The 8,325-nt window shown below is 44.2% G+C and overlaps 1 pseudogene; it reads left to right on the forward strand.

The window, feature by feature from the left end:
- The first annotated feature begins 1,628 nt into the window (after positions 1-1,628).
- On the forward strand, positions 1,629-1,745 carry LOC136637383 (5S ribosomal RNA; annotated as a pseudogene).
- Positions 1,746-8,325: the final 6,580 nt, after the last annotated feature.

Below are 8,325 nucleotides of genomic sequence, written 5' to 3' on the forward strand. Positions count from 1 at the left end.
GCAAATCCCATTACAAGCATTATTGATGAGTTTATGAAGTGTTGATAAATATTAATATCTCAACAATGTTGGAGAGCTTTCTTAACACGCAGTCAGGAAGCCAATTCATTGGCAAGACCCACTGAACAGTAGAGAATACCTTCACTATCTCTGTGCATTTTCATTACTGATATGATTAAATGGAAAGTCGCATTAAATCATTAACACTGTACAGTATGATAGCTGAAGTTGGGTATTCTGAGACATAACATTCAAGCCTGCAACGGGTCAAGAAGAGAGTCTCCAGAAAATTAGGCTGAATCCTGAAAAAGCTCTGAAAATAACACCCTTGTGGGTTCAGATCACATGTCCACTGGGTCTCGCCCCCCTCCCCCCGCCCTAGTTCACAAGCAGGTTTTGATGGCATCTGGTATACAAAAGGGGAATCTGCATTTTGGTTATCATGTGCAGTTTGGTTTAGTCAACAAATGCTGTACCATGAAGTACCTCTGGATGAAAAGGCTGAATAAAAATGAAATGAGTGAAGGGAAAATGAAACAAAGAGAGTTTGGGGTTCTCCAGCAACTGCTAGCAGCCTATTTGGGAAAGTCAAAGTCAGATCTGCAGACCAACAAACAGCAGAAAAAGGAGAAATAGTAATGGTCTGGCTAGGCTGCATTTAGGGTTGGTGGGGGCCATTAAAATGGGACAATTCTGTGGACCAATTAAAATGGGACCAATTCTGCCCTCCCCTGTGCTGCCCCGGCTGGCAATGGGTACGGCAACAGCAGGCTAGCGCACTGGCCTAGCCAGCTCATGAGTAGTTGCAAACATGCTTTCCGGCACATTCACAACAGTTGTAGGTCGGTGCAGTGGGCCTGCACCAGCCTAACAGAAAGTCAGGATTGCACCTTCAATTAATAAACTCAGGCTGCAATCCTATACGCACTTTCCTGGGGGTAAGTCCCATTTAATAAAATGGTACTTACTTTAGAGTAGACATGCATAGGATTGTGCTCACAGTAATACTCATACGTACTTAGAAGACTGTCACATTGTGTTCAACATTCCCTCTGAAGGCCCCAATCAAGCTCTAGTTGGGCATAGCTAATGGCTCTGCTTAGGAATGCACACCTGCATCAAAAAGACATATGCAACTAATTCAGTAGGGCCCAGGTGAGGACTGCTGTGGGGTAAGGATGCACATGCAGATGCCATCTCATTTTTTGTGCATAGAATTATCCTGCTTCTGACAGCAGAGTTCCTTAGTTTCAGCATATCCAATTGGAAGAACCTCATCAGCACTTTGGACTTTTTAATGTGCTCTGCAGATGACACAGTTTTTTCTATTTATTCCTAATCATAAATACTGCATGAAGATGGCATTAATGCTCATTGTAAATAGGGTTATGAGGATGGGAGATATGCGAATGAAACACACGAGATATTCGTGGCATCTTGCACAAACCAAGCACTTGGATATGCAAACCCAGCATTCCTGAATAGACATTAAAACATTAAGCATCCTTCAGGAACAGACAGCCTTCCGCAGAGAGCTTGCTATTATTCTGACCTTTCAGCCTTTTGCACACTTACTTAGAAGAAAATCTCATTTGTTAGTAAGATGTGCTTAATCATTCTTCAAGTTAGTCAGCAACTGTTACCCTGCAGATGCCTGATCTTGTCTGATCTTGGAAGCTAAGCAGGGTCAGGCCTGGTTAGTACTTGGATGGGAGACCACCTGGGAATACCTGGTGCTGTAGGCTTATACCATAGTCTTTCGAGACTGAAGGTTGCCAACCAACCATTAGTCAGCAAGGAAGCCCAGTGCGTTTACCAACTGCTCATTTTGATATAAAGAACCTTAAAACAGTTCAGTATAAACTCTAAGCACTCCAGCAAATCATGCTTCAAGCTGGCCATATCCAGTGATCCGGCCAAAAGGAATGCTGTAAGAAACTAAGATCAAAGCCAGAGAAGTGAGAAAATCCTATATTTCAGTTACTGGAACTGTCACAGTTTTACAATGTGTTGCTGCTGTAAATGGCGCTCCACAGCCCAAAGTGAGGGACCTGCCAGTTGAAACAGTCAGTGACTTCCTCTGATTGCCAACAAACTATCTTGGTTGCGCCACAGGAGGTACAGTGGCAGAGACAGTGGATCATGGCTAGGGAGTGAGGTTTTGGGAGTGAGGTTGGGAGGGCAGAGAGAAGTGCTGTGCCTGTACCATAGCATTCAGATTGCTTATCTGTTAAGATCTTATAAATGTTTAAAAGCATTTGTAAACTATGGCACCCTCTGAGAGTTTTTTCTGTTTTGAACTATTCCTGAGAACAGTGTGTTGGATCCAAGCTCCCTTTTTCCCCCCTGTAAGCACAGTTTCATGATCACACAAGAAAGTATTTGTTCACAAAGGTGAAGGTATGGATCCAACACATTATACTGTATGGGGAAAATCAAGTTATATTTCAGGCCTTCCATTCCTTGACGTTTGAAAAGGGCCAACCAAAGTTGTTTAAATGATAAAAAGACTCATTACGTAAAGACTGTCCTCCCTTTCAGACATGCATAAACATGAACATGCATAAACCAGAAGATAGGGGCCCTTGATAGTGACCCCACCTGATTTAAAAGCATTGAATAGCAAGGTCTGATAAGACTGCCATGCTTGCACCTGTTTGCATGGTCCTCTCTGAGTGAATTCTGAGTGATATAGGCTGATGGGTTCTGAGCTGTCTGTGACAGATCAGGAGAGAGATCTTGGGGTGGTGGTGGACAGGTCGATGAAAGTGTCGACCCAATGTGCGGCGGCAGTGAAAAAGGCCAATTCTATGCTTGGGATCATTAGGAAGGGTATTGAGAACAAAACGGCTAGTATTATAATGCCGTTGTACAAATCAATGGTAAGGCCACACCTGGAGTATTGTGTCCAGTTCTGGTCGCCGCATCTCAAAAAAGACATAGTGGAACTGGAGAAGGTGCAAAAGAGAGCCACTCAGATGATTACGGGGCTGGGGCACCTTCCTTATGAGGAAAGGCTACGGCGTTTGGGCCTCTTCAGCCTAGAAAAGAGACGCCTGAGGGGGGACATGATTGAGACATACAAAATTATGCAGGGAATGGACAGAGTGGATAGGGAAATGCTCTTTACACTCTCACATAATACCAGAACCAGGGGACATCCACTAAAATTGAGTGTTGGGCGGGTTAGGACAGACAAAAGAAAATATTTCTTTACTCAGCGTGTGGTCGGTCTGTGGAACTCCTTGCCACAGGATGTGGTGCTGGCGTCTAGCCTAGACACCTTTAAAAGGGGATTGGATGAGTTTCTGGAGGAAAAATCCATTATGGGGTACAAGCCATGATGTGTATGCGCAACCTCCTGATTTTAGAAATGGGTTAAGTCAGAATGCCAGATGTAGGGGAGGGCACCAGGATGAGGTCTCTTGTTATCTGGTGTGCTCCCTGGGGCATTTGGTGGGCCGCTGTGAGATACAGGAAGCTGGACTAGATGGGCCTATGGCCTGATCCAGTGGGGCTGTTCTTATGTAATTCAGGAAAAGCAGTTTTATTAATGAGTGCCTGAATAATGAAGGCAGCCGCGGTGTAAAAGGTACACTGCTTGGGAACAAACCCCTTAATGCTTTATGGGGAGAATTATGAGAGAGCTTGAATGCATTCAATGTCCTTTTTAGACAGCAGGTTAATTATTTTTGCTATTGCAATGTGTACGCAGAATTAATTCAGTATCCTTCAGAAACAACGGGTTGAAAAACTGCTCAGATCCACCATTCTTTCCATTCTCTTTCTGCTCAGATCCACCACTCTTTCCACTCTTGCACACTAGACAAGACTTCAACAGACCCTTTACCATGCAGTTGCTCCATCATGAAAGAATTTTGCAAGCGATGCCATTCTGAAACACTGAAATGCCGAGACGCAAAATACCTACAGATGAGAGCAAGAGGTTTCTCTAATACAGTGCATTAAGGAAGATCAATAAGGCCGATTAGCCTTTTTAATTAAGGCAGACAACTGACAGCCCTCAAGCGAAAATTTTAGAATTTTATATGTTCATAGTGTTCTGTGTGAGAAAGCACATTCAATACTTCTTTGGCGAGAGAGAGCCTGCTCTCCTCTAAAACCATTCCATTATTACAGCGAAATGAGCCAGTAAACTGCTGATCAATGGAATAAGGCTTGAACAGACAGTTGCATAAGCGAAACTCACTTCATTTGCTTATACCACACAATGCACCACTTTTGTTTCTTATTAGAATAACATTGATTTTCCGCCATGCGCTAATGTTTCAATTACTTAGAAGGTCATTCTTTGCAGCATGCTAACAACAGCTGCAGGCAATTAAGCCGTCAATGTGCAGGAAGGTGCACTGTGCTAAGGGTGGCCCTTTTCTCACCATCCCTCAGGGGTATTGATAGAGCACCATACATTTTGGGAAACACAAAGTTTTGAAACCAACACAGCAACATTATTGAATGTGATTTAAGAACCCCAAATTTAGCATTTCTAACAGGTTAATCTTATTTAAAAACCAGGAACTCAATTTAGAAGGCCACTGGCTGTATTGCAGGCATGACTTCACAATGTGAAGGAAATTGAAGGCACTGGCAGAAGACAGGAATATTTACATGGTTGTGTGTGTGTGTGTGAGCATGAGCATGTCAATCTTAGTGACAGAGAAGTTTAACCTGACATCAAGAATTGATTCCAACAGGTTCAATCATTCATCTGGTATGTAGGGAACAGGAGGGGCCTACTGTGAGACAGTATGAGGCAGCCAGTTCAGATTTTGTCTGGAAAGCAATTCCCTGTGCCAGTGAGAGAAGCTAGCTGGAGGTCTCTTCAAGGTAAGGGAATATTTGCTCCCTTATCCCAGAGGTTCCCAAACTGGGGAGTCACGACGCCCCAACCAGGGAAACCTTGTCTCTGACCCATTAAGGCAACCTTCTGCAGGGCTCCCCCAAGCCTCCAAACTTCTTAACATAGTACAAAACAGACTCTTCCGGTATCACAATGAAAACAGGAAGTGCCTTTTTTTTTTTTTTTTTTACTATTTTAAGAGGTTTGGAGGCTTGGGGAGCCCTGCAGAGAGGTTTGCAGGCTCCCAGTCCTCCCCCCCCCCCAGGAGGCCAGCACTGCCTGAGGTGAGTTTTAAAAAAACACCTTTTACCCCTGGCAGCAGCACAATCACAGCGATCACATTGCTGCCTTTGCCCTTCCCCTACAGAGACTTTCAGCAGTTCCTAAACTCCCAGAAAGCTTGGGAACCACCACTTTACCCTGTGCAGCTGCTATGGATCTACTCAGATCTGGATCAGCTCAATCACTGACACAGATCTGAGTAAACCCATGTAGGGCTTTCAGGAGCATGAGGGGGCATAGGATGTAACAGCAGCCTCTGCTGCTATACCTTTCCCCTCCTGGGCCCAAACCACCCTCCTCCCCACTCTCTCTTGTCCTCTGCCCTAGAATGCCTCCCCACCACTCAGTGGAGAACTTACCACTGATGATTCCTTCAGCTCCAAAGACTCCAGCTGAGGCCCATGCTCACCCATACTGGCCTACTTGCTGATGCCTGCATTGTTCTGACTGTCATGAAGTGCCTTTGGCACTTTTGCTACAGACGTCTCCCAGGCAGTGAACAGGAGACTGGCACTGGCCCAGGGTTGGATCGGGCTCATAGAAAATTATAATTGTTCATATTTGGCTTAAACTGGAGAATCTTCCTTGCAAAGCACATTGATATAATATAACCCAAAAAGAAGTTTCATCCAATCTCATCACTCCCAAGTCTTCATGAATAACATATTGTTCCCATTCCACTCTTCATATGGCTCAGAGTCTTGCAAATTATAACAGCACTACAAAATACTTGATACGGGTGCTTACTTAGCAAAGCCGTTGGATTTGCTTTGGAGGCATCAAGGACCTTTCGTGGGCCATTAGCTGGCCTACATGTTTCATGTCCTAGCATCTCTTGTCCACTTGTATATGCAAATCAGAGAGGCTGATTAAATAATTTGGAGCAGCCAAGCTTTGTGAAAAAGAATGAGAATATAATCCTTCCCTACAACTTTTAGGTTGTATTCCATTGAGGCTTTCTGAACTTTTGAGTTTTCTGGAATAATTTGAAATTCTTTCTGAGTTGTCTCCATCCCTCAGGACTCTTTGTAAGACAAGATAGTTGTCGTTTTAATTAGACTTTCCTACAGCACCATTTTGAAAAATGAATGAGTAGAACCAGAAAATACATGCTTAAGAACCTAATTCTATCCACCACCACTACCCCCCAAAGGCTACTGCTGCATCCTTCAGTGGGGGGGAGGGGCAGTTGCAATCTTCTAAGGAAACAATTGTTCCCTTACCAGGGGATAAGCTTCCAGGGCGTGGGATGGAAGTCTTCTTGGACATATACTGAGAAGAGCCCTTCAGAGTTGGAAGGGGCTGAGCAGGAGATTTTAGTGCCAAGTGGAAAGAACTTGAGTGCTGTGTGCAAACAGGTTGCAGTACCGTTGAAGGAAAGCTAGAGGGCTGTCTGTAAATTAGTGCCGTGTGCAGAGCCACTGAGGCTATAAAAGGGGCTGCACCAGCACAGAGAGCTCTCAGACCACCAGGGAAGAGCTGTCGAGAGGAGAGAGGAGCTTCAGGACTGAGCTCTGCAGGACGAGAGACTACCGGAGAAGGAGCTGGGAGCAAGCCCTGAAGGAGAGACCACCAAGAGCTATGGAGAGGAGCTGAAGACAAAGCTCTGCAGGAGAGCTAAGGAGAGAGCTGCAAGAAGGAGCTGAAAGCAAGCTCTGCTGGAGCTGCAGACCTTCAGAGAGACTGCTGAAGGAGCCCTGAAAGAGCCTTTCACTGGAGCTGAGAACCAGAGAGGGGAACCTCCATGAAGCCTCCAGCCCTTGGCTTGCCTCATAATATAAGAACATAAGAACAGCCCCACTGGATCAGGCCATAGGCCCATCTAGTCCAGCTTCCTGTATCTCACAGTCCTGCTTCCTCATGGCTACCTGCCTGCCTCAGGTCCTGTCTCAATTGGGGGAATTCGAAACAAGGTCTTTTCATTGATTGGTTCAGGTTCTGATTGGCACAGCATCTGGCATGCCACCTCAAGTGCTGAGAGGCCTTGGGCTGAATAAACAGGAAGAAAATGGACACAGAACATTGGTCTCAGTGGGGAACAGCACGTGTGAAACAAAGTGCAGGTGTGCCCCAGTATCTGCGGGGGTTCTGTTCCAGAACCGACTCCCCACAGTTAACTGAAACTATGGATACCAGCTAACACTCCAATTCATTCCAGAGGCGAGGGGAACTCCTCTACTAAAGGCTTCTCTGAGCCTCCTAATACCTTATAAGGCATTAAAAATGTCACTTCTGGTTTTATGGAAAGAACAAAAGTCACTTTTTTATTTCTCAGGCTCAGTCCGTGGACATCCGCAGTCTCTGCTGGGCTCAGAGGACCTTGTGCAGGTGAGGGGAGCAGAGTTCCCCTTGCCTCCAGAAAGGGCATGTGCGGGAGCGGGAGCAGGAGGACTCTGTGGACCCATTCTGCAGATAAGTGAATCCACAGTTATGGGTTTCACGGATATGCCCCCCACCATATTTTAAGAGGAAAGCTAAATAGCAGCTGCAACACTAATGGGAGTCAAAGCTTAGAGAATAAACACTGAAGAAGACTACAATTGAAAGTTATGAAACTGAAATAAAAAATGTGCTGGAATTGTTTTAATTGAAGTCTTAGCATTAAAAGAAGACTTATTTTAAAAGACTTATTTTATATTATTTTATTTTATTATATATTATATATATTAATATAATATATTATAATAATATAATATATTATATTATATATATTATAATTATATATTATTTTATTAAAAGACTTATTTTATACACTACTCACAAAATTATCAAAGCAAATTACATAGCCAAATGAGTGAGAAGGTGGTTCCCTGTCCTGAAGGGCTCACAGTAGGAAAGTAACAAAAAAGACACCAGCAGTAGGCTCTTAGTAGGATGCTATGCTGAGATGAATAGGAATGGTTTTCTTCCCTGCTTAAGCATAAGAGAGCCACCAATTTAAAAGGTGTCTTTTTGCCTATTTTGGGTTTAAGCCATTTCTGCCCAACATTGCATATACAGAACAGGGATCAAATGTGTACACCTGCAGGGTCGGCAAAAATGGGTTAAATCAGTGATGATGAACCTTTGGGGCTTGGCGTGTCAAAAATTCAGAAAATGGTTAACTCGAGTTTGCTGACATGTTACACACATACCCTAAACATTTCCCCTGGGGGCTGGGGATAAGAATAGGCCCTCAGTTT

This window comes from Tiliqua scincoides, chromosome 1 (assembly GCF_035046505.1).
Source record: "Tiliqua scincoides isolate rTilSci1 chromosome 1, rTilSci1.hap2, whole genome shotgun sequence".
Lineage (NCBI taxonomy): Eukaryota > Metazoa > Chordata > Lepidosauria > Squamata > Scincidae > Tiliqua > Tiliqua scincoides.